Source organism: Vigna unguiculata, unplaced genomic scaffold, assembly GCF_037176805.1.
Source record: "Vigna unguiculata cultivar grain cowpea cultivar isolate G323 ecotype 2 unplaced genomic scaffold, ASM3717680v1 ptg000371l, whole genome shotgun sequence".
In the NCBI taxonomy this organism is placed as follows: Eukaryota; Viridiplantae; Streptophyta; class Magnoliopsida; order Fabales; family Fabaceae; genus Vigna; species Vigna unguiculata.
The window spans coordinates 33,753-47,668 of NW_028197006.1; the positions used below are offsets into that span (position 1 = coordinate 33,753).

At 44.9% G+C, this 13,916-nt stretch overlaps 1 non-coding gene across 1 annotated transcript; it reads right to left on the reverse strand.

Annotated features, from left to right (window-relative positions):
• Positions 1–2,404: 2,404 nt before the first annotated feature.
• Positions 2,405–2,479, reverse strand: TRNAP-UGG (transfer RNA proline (anticodon UGG)). Its single transcript has one exon. It is a non-coding gene; the product is annotated as a tRNA-Pro (tRNA).
• Positions 2,480–13,916: the final 11,437 nt, after the last annotated feature.

The following is a 13,916-nucleotide window of genomic DNA, read 5'->3' on the forward strand; positions in this document are numbered from 1 at the left end:
TTGAATCTCAACCATTCTGTTCTATTCTTATATACTCATATGATCCTTGGTGCTTTAGTAGGCGCAGGAATTACATGATCTACAGATACAGAGTTTCCTTCATCTGACCATAGACTAGAGCCACTTTTGATTCTGCAATGTTTTTTTAATTACTCCAGATTCTTTCATTTCCTTGTAAAGATCATTTCCTTCACGAGTACGCTCCCCCACTCCGCCGAATAGTCCGATTTTTCCTCCACGGCGATAGGGGGCTAAAAGATCTACTACTTTTATTCCTGTTTCAAAAATATAAAATTTTGTATCTAACTGTATAAAGGCGGGCGCAGATCTATGAATGGGGGATGTTGTGCGAGTATCTACAGGGCCTAAATCATCAACAGGTTCGCCAAGCACGTTGAAAATTCGTCCTAGAGTAGCCCTGCCGACTGGAAGACTTAGAGGAGCTCCCGTGTCAACCACTTCCATTCCTCTCATTAGACCATCTGTAGCACTCATAGCTACAGCTCTAACTCGATTATTTCCTAATATAAGAATTGCTGTACTTCACAAGTCACATTCATTTATTGACCGGTAGTCTCTACCTTGAACTACCAGAGCGTTGTAAATATTAGGCATCTTGCCCGGTCTTAGGTGTAGCCTTTCCCCCCGGCCAATGATTTGAGCGATACGTGTCCCCGGTTCTTTTTTTGCAAGTTAAACTTGCAAAATGGCTAGTCAAGCATAAGAGTAGGGATAAGCCCTGTAAGCCAATATGGATTTCTTTATCCTATAGAAGATGCTTTCCCATATATTTTTAGTGCTTTTAGATTCTATTTATATATAGTAGCCGGCCTAGTGGCTATCCTCTTTCCTGCAGTCCTAAGCTAAGTCCCTGTCCTTATCTATGGGCTGGAGATATGAGAGTTTTGGATTATGAAACAAGAGCATTCTAGACTTCTCTGTCTATAGCTCTCTCCTTTGTCTATTATATTAATGTCTAGGAGCAGTAATTTCATTGTTAGGCTAGCTGTCTCTTGCTTTAGTTAGTTGAAGGCTTCTGTAGGCTGGGCTGGACCAAAGGATCGTTCTCCTTTTCTTGAGCGTAAAGGATGTCCCACTTCCAACCTGTAACTGACTTCAATCTGTCTTAGTTGGTTGACGCATATATCTCTTTAATAATATGTTTAGGATTCAATCCAGCCCCAAGCGTACCTGGAGCTACCCTGTTTACCGGATCCAACCAACGATTAGAGGTATGCCCGTCCGGTGTCGGTCCCTCAAAATCTTTCAATATGGCGGCACCCCGCTTTCCAGGTGGCACTCAGAAAGAAAAAGCGGGATTCAAGCGATGGGGCCCTCCTCACCTCTCCCCACCCCTTTCTCACAGAAGCAACCAAAGTCAAGGTTACTCGCTATGAGAAAGGCCTTCCTTTCACTCCGCTACTTTGGACCCTCTCAAGCCAAAACAAAAGCCTGCCAGAAAGCTTTCCTTTCGGTCAGCTGCCCCTCAATCGCATTTGGGCGTTCTTTCTCTCTTATTGGCAACACCCACTAAAGGGGCATGAGCAAAAAAGACACCGGAAACAAGTGGGTAACCCCCAGGAGACGAGTTGATTCATGCAGTTATTGCATAAATCTTCGATTTGGTCTTGGAAAAGATTTTCCACAACCGAGTCCTTCGCCGGAGGAGTGGGGGTCGGAGCGACGGGCCCCGGGCGGGAAAGGGGGTTTGGTAGACCTTTTGGTTGACGCTGGTTTCAGAGCCAGCATCAGCCCCATACATCAACATAGAAGGAGCCTCATCGGCAGTTAGGATAGCCGCCTTGACCGACAAACCAATGTCTAGCCCAGAATTTGCCAGGACTATTCCAGTGAGTCCTCCTATGGTGAACAAAAAGATGAACCATTTCATAATAGAAAGAGCCCGCTGTAACTTGGGCCTTGTTAGATAGAAGCAAAAGAGACGCACTTGTATACCTAAAGGAAGGAAAAAAGTAGTGGAAGAAAATAGAAAGCAAGAAGAGGAAAAGGCATGACCAGAAGAATTGTGTGAAATAAGTGAATTTATCCAGTTGAGGCATGATTGATTGAGAAAGAATGATTCCCTCCGGACAGAAAGAGAGTCCCTTCATGTAGGAGTAGTGAGTGATATGTGGTTGGTTGTTGACCAACAGAAAGGAAGGATGCATGGGACTAGCGGGCATTGAACCCAACGGAGTGACTTTCATTCCGAGAAAACTTCGTTCGAATTGCATGTGTTGTGTTAAGCATATTATAAAATCTATCTCAAGCTTGCCCCCGATTTGGAAGAAATGCTGCTTTAGATCCCGCCCAGATCAGATCAAGGGCGGTCTATTTTTTTATCTTTCTAAAAGAGCGTTTACTACGGGTGCTCTTTAGGCTGTGCCGGGCTGTGCACTTCACATCAAGGTGACAGGATTCGAACCTATGGCCCTCTGTACCCAAAACAGATGCGCTGACCAGACTGCGCTACACCTCGTCTCACCCCCCTCAGCATATAGATCCACCCGATCGATGAAGACTCGAACCGAACTCGCCCATCCTTTTGGGCATAGGGACGCGAGAACCAATCCGAGTAATCAACCGCTTTTTTTAGAAAATCTGCCTCCAGCAAGATAGGGCGACGCCAAAAAGCCGTATAGTGCAGGAGCGCTCACATTTTTTTTTGCTTCCTCTTTCACTTGAATTAAAAAAAATCCGGCTCGCTCCCGGCTACCTGTCCTTTGGACCCAAAGCCCGCTTAGAAGTGGATTCGAACCACTGACACAAGGATTTTCAGTCCTTTGCTCTAACCAGCTGAGCTACCTGAACCACTTTCCTAAATTATGTTTTCTTCATCGAATAGCGCCCTACCTTACTTACCACTTGACTAGTCAGGGAAAAGCCCTTGACTAATAACTGAAAAGAAAGGGCTTTTTTCGTTCGTCAAGCTTTCGAGCAGCTCTTTCAACTGCCGCCTAATCTCCTCTCCCAACATGCTCAAGAACCGAGAGCCGCCCAGGGACTGCCGGAGGGAGCTTGCTTATCAAAAGAAGATAGGCCGGTCAAAACAACGCGCAACGGGCTCTCCGCTCACTAAGTAGGTAGTGCTTTTCTGTCCTCCGGGGGACTCCACCAACACACACCAAGAGGTTCTCTCTCTCACGTAATTTCGCCCGCCCGTTCCACTTCCGTGCCGGAGGAAATGGGATTCGAACCTACCTTTATTCAGATAAACTGATCGCTCTACCAACTAGCCTTCTGGGTGGGCTTAAGACACGGATTTGCTAGATCTATATACAACCTTCTTGTATCATGGGTTTTAATCCAATAAGAGCTACATAACCATGTAGCGTTGGGCTTAACCGAGACCAGACATCTGCTTTTACTGCCATTGGTTTTGTTCGTCGTGACGAAGTGACTGCCTCACACCACAATTAAGAATTGGCGCCGCACCCTAACCCTCTGGTCACTTCACTTGGCTTTCATGCCTGACTTGTTGTTATTTATACCCCGGTTTCTAACGGTTCACTTCGCTAGCTGCGGTCCCCTACTTCGGTGACCCTTTCCTTGCGGCTTGGCTTGCTTGCTCGCTAATCATTGGCTTTAGACAGCGATTTCTTTGATGTCTGTAGGATGAGAGTTCTTGCTTCATCCGTAGTTCTGCTGATTTAGGAGTAGGTCTTGGCTCTGAAGGCTTTTCTTCTCGATGCTTTGTCCTCTAGTCCCGCTTATTCTAAGTCTATGGTAGAGCTAGAGCCCGGGAAGGTTCTCCATGACAGACGAGAAAGGTTTTTTGGTCCCTTAGTAGTAATAGTAGTGACTCCCAGCCCCTTTCCTTTACAGAATAACAAAAAAGTTTATGAGTTGCATCCGAGGTTCAAAGCCCTGCTCATAGAAGGGATGGAGACAGCTACTTTTAGAATGAGAGAGGCATGGACCAATGCAATGGTGTAAAAAAAAGGCATTTATTTGGTCCAATCCAATCACAGCTTATTCCGCCTACACCTTCTTTGCCGAAAGCCCTTGTCTGTGGCTATCTTCTACATTCTCTGCCATCTTCCGTCATCCCCTTGATCGACTGTCCCTAAAGCAAAGAGCCAATGCCAGCGACTCTTCTAAGCCATAAAGCTATGGGCTAAGCGGGTGTCGAACTCATACCTTCTACGCTCCGTTCCTGGGATTGGCTAATGCCTTTCTCTTTCCGATAGGATATCCCGGTTCGTGCCACTTTCACGGCGGGATTTTTTTCCATTTTCTTCGATAAAGGGCTAGGCTAAACCTAAGGATTTCAAACCTTACCTTAGGCTTACGACTGCTTCGAGAGCATCTAGAGCAGGCCATTCCCCTATCTGTTAATTTCTGATTCAACTCGATCAGTCACCTGAGAAAAATCACACTATTGATAAATAGTCAGTTAGCAACTCATGAATGGAATAAGAGAATAAAGACGAGCTGGATTTACTTACGGAAAAGCTTGGAAACGAAGTCACTTATCAATCGATAACTATATGCGTTACACAACTTCGATTTTCAACAATGGAATAAAAACCTTCAAATTATAAGTCGAGAGACAAAGAATTTCGAATGGAATGAATTCGTATTCGTTACTGTCCAATTTATGTTATTTGTCGAGATTGGTCTGTAAGAACCATCGAGTCTTCGTCTCACTCGTATCAAATCCTAGCTACTCTAATGCTCGTGCAATTTAGCTTCTAAACCTCATGAACTCAAACTCATTAGTTCGCTCTGGATCTTCTCAATTCATCTTTCAGCTTCATTGCTCTAAAAGCAAGCCTTGAATGAATTTAGAAATTGCTTAACTTAATGGGAGAGAACACCGGGCTTGGTTCCGTACTCCCTCAATCCAAGAAGGAACTCCACAAGCAAGGAACCCTTACCGAGCATATTAGCGAAAAGGCTCATACAGAGGCAAGGAGGCCAAAAGCTTTCTTTATTTGTTAGCTTCCCGAAGAGAGGAGATGCGTCTTCGAATCAACCCTTGAACCTAACCCTCGGAAGGAGGGTCTTGGCTTATTCCCCGATCGGATTGAATGGACAACTGGTGACCTCGGGTGAGGGGCACGAAGGGAAGGGTATAATCCGTATTGCTTTCCAGTCTCACCCAAGAGTCCCCGAAAGGGCCACTTGTAAGTAAGACTCTATCTTAGATTCTATTACTATACTATTTTATTAATTGATGTATGTAGTTTCATAGAATAGAAGAATTACGGGAATGGAATTCAGGCTGAAAAGCGCGAGACACAGAGTCAGGGGTTTACAGAAAGTGGAATGGATAAAGAGAAGAGGTCGACTAGGGCGCCCACTCAGGGAAAAAGAGACAAATAACCACCAGCGGCTCCACCGAGTTTCCCCGGTAGCCTACCAGTGAGAACTACTAGGCGGTAAGGGATCTAGTCGAATTCAAGCAAAAGAATACGTCGAACCCATGCATGCTACAAGAAAGCTTGTATTTCCGTCTGGTCCAATAGATGTAACTGGCACCTTTCAGGTCGAGTCTGAAGCCATCTCTCATGCCGGACGCTTCCTCTTTTGTGCTATTCCTCATCTTGAAATCCATGCTGAACACATGGAATTCGATGCTTTACTTCCTCATTCTAAGTCCATGTGGACCTCCAAGGAACGTCAGCCAGAAAAAGGTTCAGCACGACCCTGGTTCAGGTGGAAATACTTTCAAACTACGCATCCACTCACACTAGGATCGTCAAAGTGAAGAAAGCTTCTTTTCAGCCTTGTTCTCTGTTTCGTGGTCAAAGTTCGGAGCTGCGGAAATCTTGCCTCCTGTTCATAGGGAAGATCCTTGTGTGCTGGTATCAACCGAGAAAGAAAATATCGAGCTTGAGAGCTCCCCTATTTGAATGCAAGGACCGACTCCGGTTGGTGCGCAACCATGCCTGTTGTTGTGTGTGATGCGAGGTTATGCAAATAAAGAAAGAGGACTTATAACACTATAATAGATTCAGGGCCTAGGGTCCCATACCCGGGATAAGACTCACTGCAATTGTCTATCTCAAGTCCTTTATCGAATGAAAAGTCCTCATCCTCAAGGAAATAAAAAAAAGGAGTGAACCTTAGCTAGGTTGGCTCCTAGGCTAAAGCAACTGTACAACAGGCGATGCCTCGCAGCGGTGACCAACAAAGCATTATTGAAAGAAGACAACAATCGTCCGGTGGAGTAGCCCTTTAGTAGACCTCCCCTCAGCCTCTCTACTCATACAGAGGGAGGGGAAAGAGACGGATGCTACTACCAATACCAGGTACCGGGTGAATCATACATATCTAGCTGGAACCCTTATCCTCATTTCAAGTCGAATCCGAGGCTTGGCACCTTTAGTTATCGAGATATCCACTTGGTGATTGAATTCTAATTTGTTGTTTTCAACTAGAAATGGAACTACTAATACATCTGCTCTCAAAGTCTCACAGGGAGTCATTCAGATTGGCCAATCTTCCTTACTCAAATGGCACTGGAACTTCAGCTGCCAAAGGAAACAAATGCTCAACACATGCCTCCTATTGGAGAAGCTTCTTTCATTCATTTCCCTTACCAGCCGGGACATCTGCTCCTCAAATGGTAACTTCACTCTGCCCCTCAAGCTCCGTTTGGTTCATCATGTGGACAATTCCTCCACAATCAATCTTCTTGTCTGGAAATGCATGCTTTTATTAAGGGGTTATTTACCCCGTGGCTTACCCGCATTTATCTTGGTATACCTACCTGTGTGCCTCCTAATTCCGTGAAGTCCTTGGAGCATGTGCGATTTATTCAGCGGACGATCAGGCGAGATGCTAATTGGAGAAGGACTAACCGGACCAGCCTTCCCGGAAAGCACGAGCATACAGATTCGAAGTGTTCGTTCGGAGATTCCACTATACCTTTTTTTCACTCGGGAAAGCCACTCTAGCCTATACTCTTTGTCTTGAATCACAGAGGAAGGACAACAACTATCAAAACTGGAAATGCACCTGGAACCACACTCTATGGCACACACCCCTAGTTGTAGTAGACGAAGATGGTCACCTAGGATAGGCAGACAAACCTGAACCTTAGAAAGTTGCCGGCAGAGACGCTACGGGAGAACCGCCTAGGATGGCAGACTCGATCATCTCTTTCAAAAATGTGGGTTTGTTCATTTCGAATCGGTCAAGGGTTCAGACAGGAGATGTGCTTTAGCAAAAGAAGCTTGGGCACATCCTCCAATAAAGCTAAAAGGACTATATAAAGTGTGGGCACCAGATCCACTCAGTGAGGCCGGGAAAGACTTTTCGTCCGATTCCGATATAGTAGTGTTTCAGACTTAAGCTGTGGGATAGACTCCTTCAAATGGAAAGATAGGTTATATATAAAGAATTAGCCAGTACAAGCTGTGGCACCCATCCCGACTGGGAGTGGAGTAGCCAGGAAGAGGCACCGAGGAGGTTATGAAAGAACAGAAGCTGAGAACCTGCAGGGACTCCGGTCTAAGGCCTTGGCTGACGTACGATCCCCGCGAAGCTCCACCGGAGCTATTTAGACAGATTTTTTTGTCTTCACTTTGGAGTAGGTAAACTGTGAGGCAAGGAGATGGCTTTTTAGCCAAAACAGTGTGGGTAGCCTGCCCCAATCAAGCGTAGCGATCACTGAACGATTGATTCCTCTTCTTATTTAATTCTATTCTTCATCTGTAGGTTGCAATCCGTATTCTTTCTTTTCTCGATCTACTGCTTGCTTTCGCTTACCTAGATTGAAGAAGCGCACTCACACCCAACTACTTAAACTGGGTCGGGACCAATCATGTTGATTGCCTATCCGACCCAGCTCTAACAACTGGTTTGGTTTTTGAATCACAGACTTTATCCTCTCAATCGGAGAGGCCTCTAGTCCCCAGTTCTATTATGAAATCCTTTTTTTTTCTTACCAAGGTAGTTGACTTGCTTACTTGTTAGAGTAAGGAAAGCAGACATTGCGGATCTTCACTTCAATCATAGGAAGCAGAGAGGACTGGATCTGGATACCGTAAGGCACATGCAACAACACGAAAAGCGTCGGATAAGGGGATGTGACCATGAAGAGGTTGGGCTGGTTTTGAGCTGCACTTAGACCGATTCTCTCTTTCGGTAGCAGACACCGGGATAGGCTAGGATGGGAAACCTTAGTCGATACGATAGGACTGGTTTCTTTGAAAAGCAAGGCCTGGGTCGAGAGCCCATTTCATATTATCCGGTTCCATTCCAGATCGAGCGAACCAATTGATCTTTCACCGGGGGGAAAGCTGCAGGAACTGCAAACGGAGAGATCGGAAAAGGAAAGGGTTGTAAATGAAAAGAGCTTGGCCGGCCAGGAAGAAGGTATGGTATAATATATAGTTACGAAAGGCACTGCGCTTACGCATTCACCAGGTTCTATCTCTGGTTCACAAGCCTACTTTCTTCCAGTTGAGAAGATGCATTTGCTTCTCGGGAGCAGAGCCTGTTTTTCACTTTCCTGGAGTGTTGAAAAATGAGCTTCCAGATGGATGAAAGATGGGAGAGATAAAGAATTTATATCGAAAGGAGTCAGATGGTACCGGTCTTTCTTTTGTCGATCCGTTGTCTCAGTAACGACTTTCATCCCCATGGCTTAAGTGCCATTCGGTTTCAATATACCGTACAGAGGTTCATATATGACCTTCTGTAGGATTGGAGGGGTAGGATAGTTGTCTCTTGGTCGATTGTCAAATCGCCGTTCTCCCAGTCTTGATAGGAAATGGTTGATTTGGCTGCGCCCGTCTTTACCCATTGATTTATGGCTGGGACGAGGAATGCCTTTCAATCCATATCTCCGAGGTTATTTGTTCCACTTTTGTTTCTCAAAAGTCGGCTTTGACGGCGCCTCAACGAGAGACCTTACCTTCTTCATAAAGACTGAACCCGATCCACAAATAACCTAAGGATGACAAAGGGCTCGCCAAAGAAGTGGCAGATTTGGATGGCAATAAATCAAAAAAGATTCTGTATTCAATGCTCAAATTCCAGCTTCAAGCGTTCTGCAGCTCATAATCATATTCTGAAAAATGAGGCGTGGAAAAAGGGCAACAATTCTGTCCAATAACACCAAAAACATCATTCAAGTCGAATCTTAGTTAGACTCGTTAACCAGCCCCTTTCTTTTTCTATGAGATTTCGTTAGCTGCCCACCGAGGTAAAGGAAATAGGCAGGAAAGAAAAGAGAATTTTACTGGGCTCTATTGAAATTCAAATACTATAACTATAGCTTTCAAACTTCCTTAGCTTGCGTTTGTATTTGATGGACCCGAAATAGAATCCTTCTTTTAGGCTTTCAAAGCTACTGGCCCGGGAACGACAACTTCCACTGGATTAGATGTAGGGGAAGGCCCAATGGAACTGGCTCTTATAAGGTCTCACACAGACTCAGAGATTGCCATTTGATTTCTTCCTTTCCTGCCGGATTTCTTTTATCAGCTTGAAAACTTGTTAGCCTTACCTTAGGGCTGTAATTGGATTAAGTGAACTCCCTATTCTAGTATTCCTACAAGTAAAGTATATTATACTCCTTATAGTATACAAGCCCGAAAGAGGTAGAAGGAAAGGAAACTCCCACTTATACTCCATGGGCAGGGATGGCGTCCAGGTTTCTGATAAGGGGTGCATCGCATACGGACTTTGACGCCTTTCCAAGAATAGTGGAACTCGATTTCTTCGATCCTCTCTTTTTCCATCATCTTGGTTTCGAGTTCTTTACGATCTTTTCGGTGCAAGATCAAGGCGTAACAGAGATAGACGATGTATAAGAAACCCAGGAATAGCCACCATCTTTGATTGTCTTGAAATACGCTATCCAACCAGTTCCACATTGATTGCTATGAGAAATCCAAATTCCCTCCATAAATAGAGTCTTTCTTGCACGGAGTAGTTAGAACTATAGATGTGGTTGGTTGTTGACCAACAGAGAAAGCATGGGAGAAAGATGCACAAAAGAAACTGGAACTTACCAGCTGGATTGATGGAAGTGAGTGGGGTAATTGGGCATAATCCCGACCAACGAGGAGATCTTACTTAAATGGGAGGCGGAGCACGGTATATGTTTAATCTCGAACCGATTGAGGTGGGGATAGACACCTGATTGAAACCTTCTTGACGACCTCGTTCCTGTTCTGTAGACAGGCACGGAAATCGAACACTGTCACTGGGCGCATTGTGAAGCGCTTAGCCGGGTCAGCCATTCAAAGACAGCATTTTCCTGACAAGCACTGGTCACTGAATCTGAACTAAGCACCGGACAAGTACGAACAACCAGAGAAGAGCGGCCGGTTGGCTGCTTTCTTCTAGAATGTAATTACTCGATCCATCTGAACTAACCCGGACGGGAACGGAACAGTCAGAAGCTTTGAAAACTGAACTACTATAGCTAGAGCTTGCCCTACGGAGAGCGGAAAGGACTCAGTTGGTATCCGAATTTTATTGACCAAGGGAAAGGTGCTACACCCGTTCTTCCTTCCCTCTGATGCTGCCCCCTAGATGGGCCAAGCATGGGATGAAGATGATGTATGGGTGTTCTGTCTTTCTGCTCATCCCCATACACCCTTCTATATTACAAGATATATTATTTTAATCATTTGATTGATGAGAGTGGCAATGACATAAAATGTGAAAATGCTTTGGCTTTGTGACCTCGTTCCTTTGTCTCACGCACTGCTACTGCTTATCGAACTCAAAGAAAGACCATCCTCCCACTCCTTCTACAGGCTACAGGCAACGACACATTATCTATTTTCATCTCTACATACAACAGAAGATCTCGTTTTGAAAGCATATGAGCCCTTCCTAAGGTCATTCAAGGAAACGGACTGCTTTTGATGGGTATCAAGATTGTTGAACAACAAGGTAAAGTGCTGTGAACCTCCTGTCTTTGACACTACGAACCTAGCTAGATTCTCTTTCAGCTGGAAAGAGTAAAGAAAGGCTGATCTCCTGTGGTTGTTTATTCACTCACCGGCTATATATAGGGAAAGGGAGACTCCTATCCTACAAGTTACTTCCCTCTTCGACCTGGTCAGCCTTTAGTTGTTTTTGGGTGTTATCCATCTCCACCTCCCAGCAGTGAGATCTTTCTTTATCGTATCTGTCTATTGAGGGAAGAACAACCAATGCATATCCTAAGCGATTCAAAGACTAGCTTTCTGCTTTCTTCTCGGAAGGGCGTAACTCATACACACATTCTTATTGAATGATGTCTGCTTCTGTTCTTTCTTTGACTGCTTAAGATTGTTGACCAAGGTTCACGTGCTTCACCCTCCCTGACTTTGAAACTACGAACCAAGCAATCTGATCTTTCAGCGTAACAAGTAATGGAAGGTTGTCCCTGATGTTTGGGATGATGAACCAGCTGTGGTAAAAGGAAAAGATTAGATTTCATCCATCTGGCTCAGCCCATTAAACCCTACTATACCATACCATCTTATTGGAATCTGAGTGAACCGGAACATCCGATACGAGAACAGATCAAAGAAGGTCTCTCACTGAGAGGCGCTAGCAGGGTGTGATCATATCAGTTTGTGTTGTTTTCGTACTTGATTGAAGAAGGACGGGCTAAAAAGCCTTGCCTACCCTTATTATTTATTCTCGAATTCAATCTGCTTCTGTCCGTTAATGAATTGACAAAAGGGCTAGTGCATAGAGTGTGATGAATCTCCATCGAGGGAGTGAAATCAGTCTGTCTTGTCGACTGTCAGTGATTCGGTATTCTATGGACCAATGGAAGTGCTAAACCCTTTCTTTGACACTAGTTAGCGAACTGAGAACCCAGAGCTAGAGACGGAGATGCTCGATAGACGAACAGAACAAGTCCTCATTTCCTTTATGTCCTAGGAGCCTAGATTCCATAGATGAGTTCCCTAGGTTAGGATGCCCTAGATCGGTGACCATTAGCGATAGAAGCTCTTTCCCGGCTAAGCGCCCTATTCTTCTTCTACTGGAACAGAGATTGAAGCCAAGGAAGAGGGCAAAGCCATTCAATCAAGTGGGTATAGCGCGTAGAAGGCATGCCGCAGGCTCATTTCAAACAAAAAAGAATTAGTTAGTGGGCATAGACCGATCCATCCTATTCTTCATCTACGGGAAAGCATCCCAAGATAGATCAATTGGCTTCGTAGCTTGGTGCCGAGGGAAAGAAAGTAGGACTCCATTCTCATTCTAGTGGTTAGAGCACCTCCCCTCCATTCCATTCTAATGATATTAACATCAATACCCTTTGTTAGCCATCTCTGTGAGTTCAATCCGGGGAAAGACCTCTATTTGGTAGTTCATCTAAGGCTTTTTCATTCTCTATCTAGCTATCTCGCATCAGTCCAATCAACAAGCATTCCTTTTCCTCTTCGCTAGCTGTAAGCAGATCCAGAAAGGTTCCTTGGTGTTCTATTCATGGAAGGCTGCTCATTCTTGTTCTCTCTATCCTCGCTACCAACACGCAGTGAACTCATCAATGCTTCCTTCTTCTAATTACCCCCGGGAGAGATAGATTGGTTCTCTATTCCCAGCAATCAATCAAGGTAGCTATCTCATCCATCTGTAATTACTTTAACAACCCAAGGGGGCATGGATCAGACGATGATCCGCACATAGAGATGAGTGAGTCCTCATCATCGTGATTGACTTGAAGAGATAGCAAGTCAGGTATCTTGAGATCGCTACGTTCCATGAGTGCCCGCTCCCCGAGAGCCACTCTCTCCACTGCGCTTACTGTAAGTTGATGAAGATGGATGCCATGTTTCATTCCAATGAGCTTTCTTATTGATTCTATCGAGATTCTCTTTTTACATATGTCTGGGGCATTCCATTAGCACTACCAAGCATTCCTTCTTCAACTACGGTGAGTTAAGATAGGAGTCCTTTTGCTCCCGTTAGACAAGCAAGGGCGAAATAGAAAAATCAAAAAGCTCCGTCTGGAAAATCAGAGTAGGCTAGGGCGAGAACCAATAGAATATAACGAACAAAGGAATGGGTCTTCACCACAGGCTGGAAAGCAAATCCATCAGGTACCCTAGAGCAATGAGTCTTCGATGCCGAGTTCTTGATGGGCCGAGAAAGAACGATGTCCGGCATGGATGCCTTCTCTTCCCCGAGCTACAAGGACAAGGAAGCATTCTTTCCATGTGTCCTATGGGAAAATGAAGATGGATCATTTGATTCCACTTCTCCGTTCTAGGACATCCTTTTAGCAGAATGAGTGGGAGGCTAGATCGATGCTTTCCCAGTAGATCGATATAGAGAATCAGAGGACTCACTCTATCCAATAAACCGGTAGAAGTCCCACTAATAGAGTGGTGATCTTCCCCTTCCCTTAGGGGTTAACAATACAAAGATTCCACAGAAGCAGAATAACAAGTCTATAGGTCATGAAGGCATCTGGGATGCTGGCTTTGACGAGTAAAGGCAGTTCCTCTTTCTTTCAACAAGGGTTGCGGACAATGCCTGTTCTTCTTCTTTGATGATTCAATTTGTAGATGTCCCAGTGGACAGATCAAACAACGAAGCTCTTTCTCGATGTCAAGAGCATAGATGACATCTTTCTGGTTTGCTTTGCAGTTAGGCCTCTTTGTTTGGTTACGGGTCTCTCCCCTCAGAATGGTATCTGATTCAGGATAGCCTTTTGCCTGGCCGGTTTCCCAACCTCTTCCCACGCCCGGAGGCTTTTAGCTTCTTTCTCTTTACTTTAGTAGCTCGTGCTGATCTGGCTCAGCGAGGCCTTGATCCATATATCATTGAAAAAGGGTAGCTCACCCAACCGGAAAGCACCCCGTAAAGGCTGCTAGGGCTAGGGAGAAAACATACGAAGAATCGAAGGAAGAACTCCCAATGGAAAGAAATCTTAGCTATACAGCAAAGCAACTACTCTTCCATAATGATGGGAAGAGAGTGAAGAACAAACTCAAGTCAAA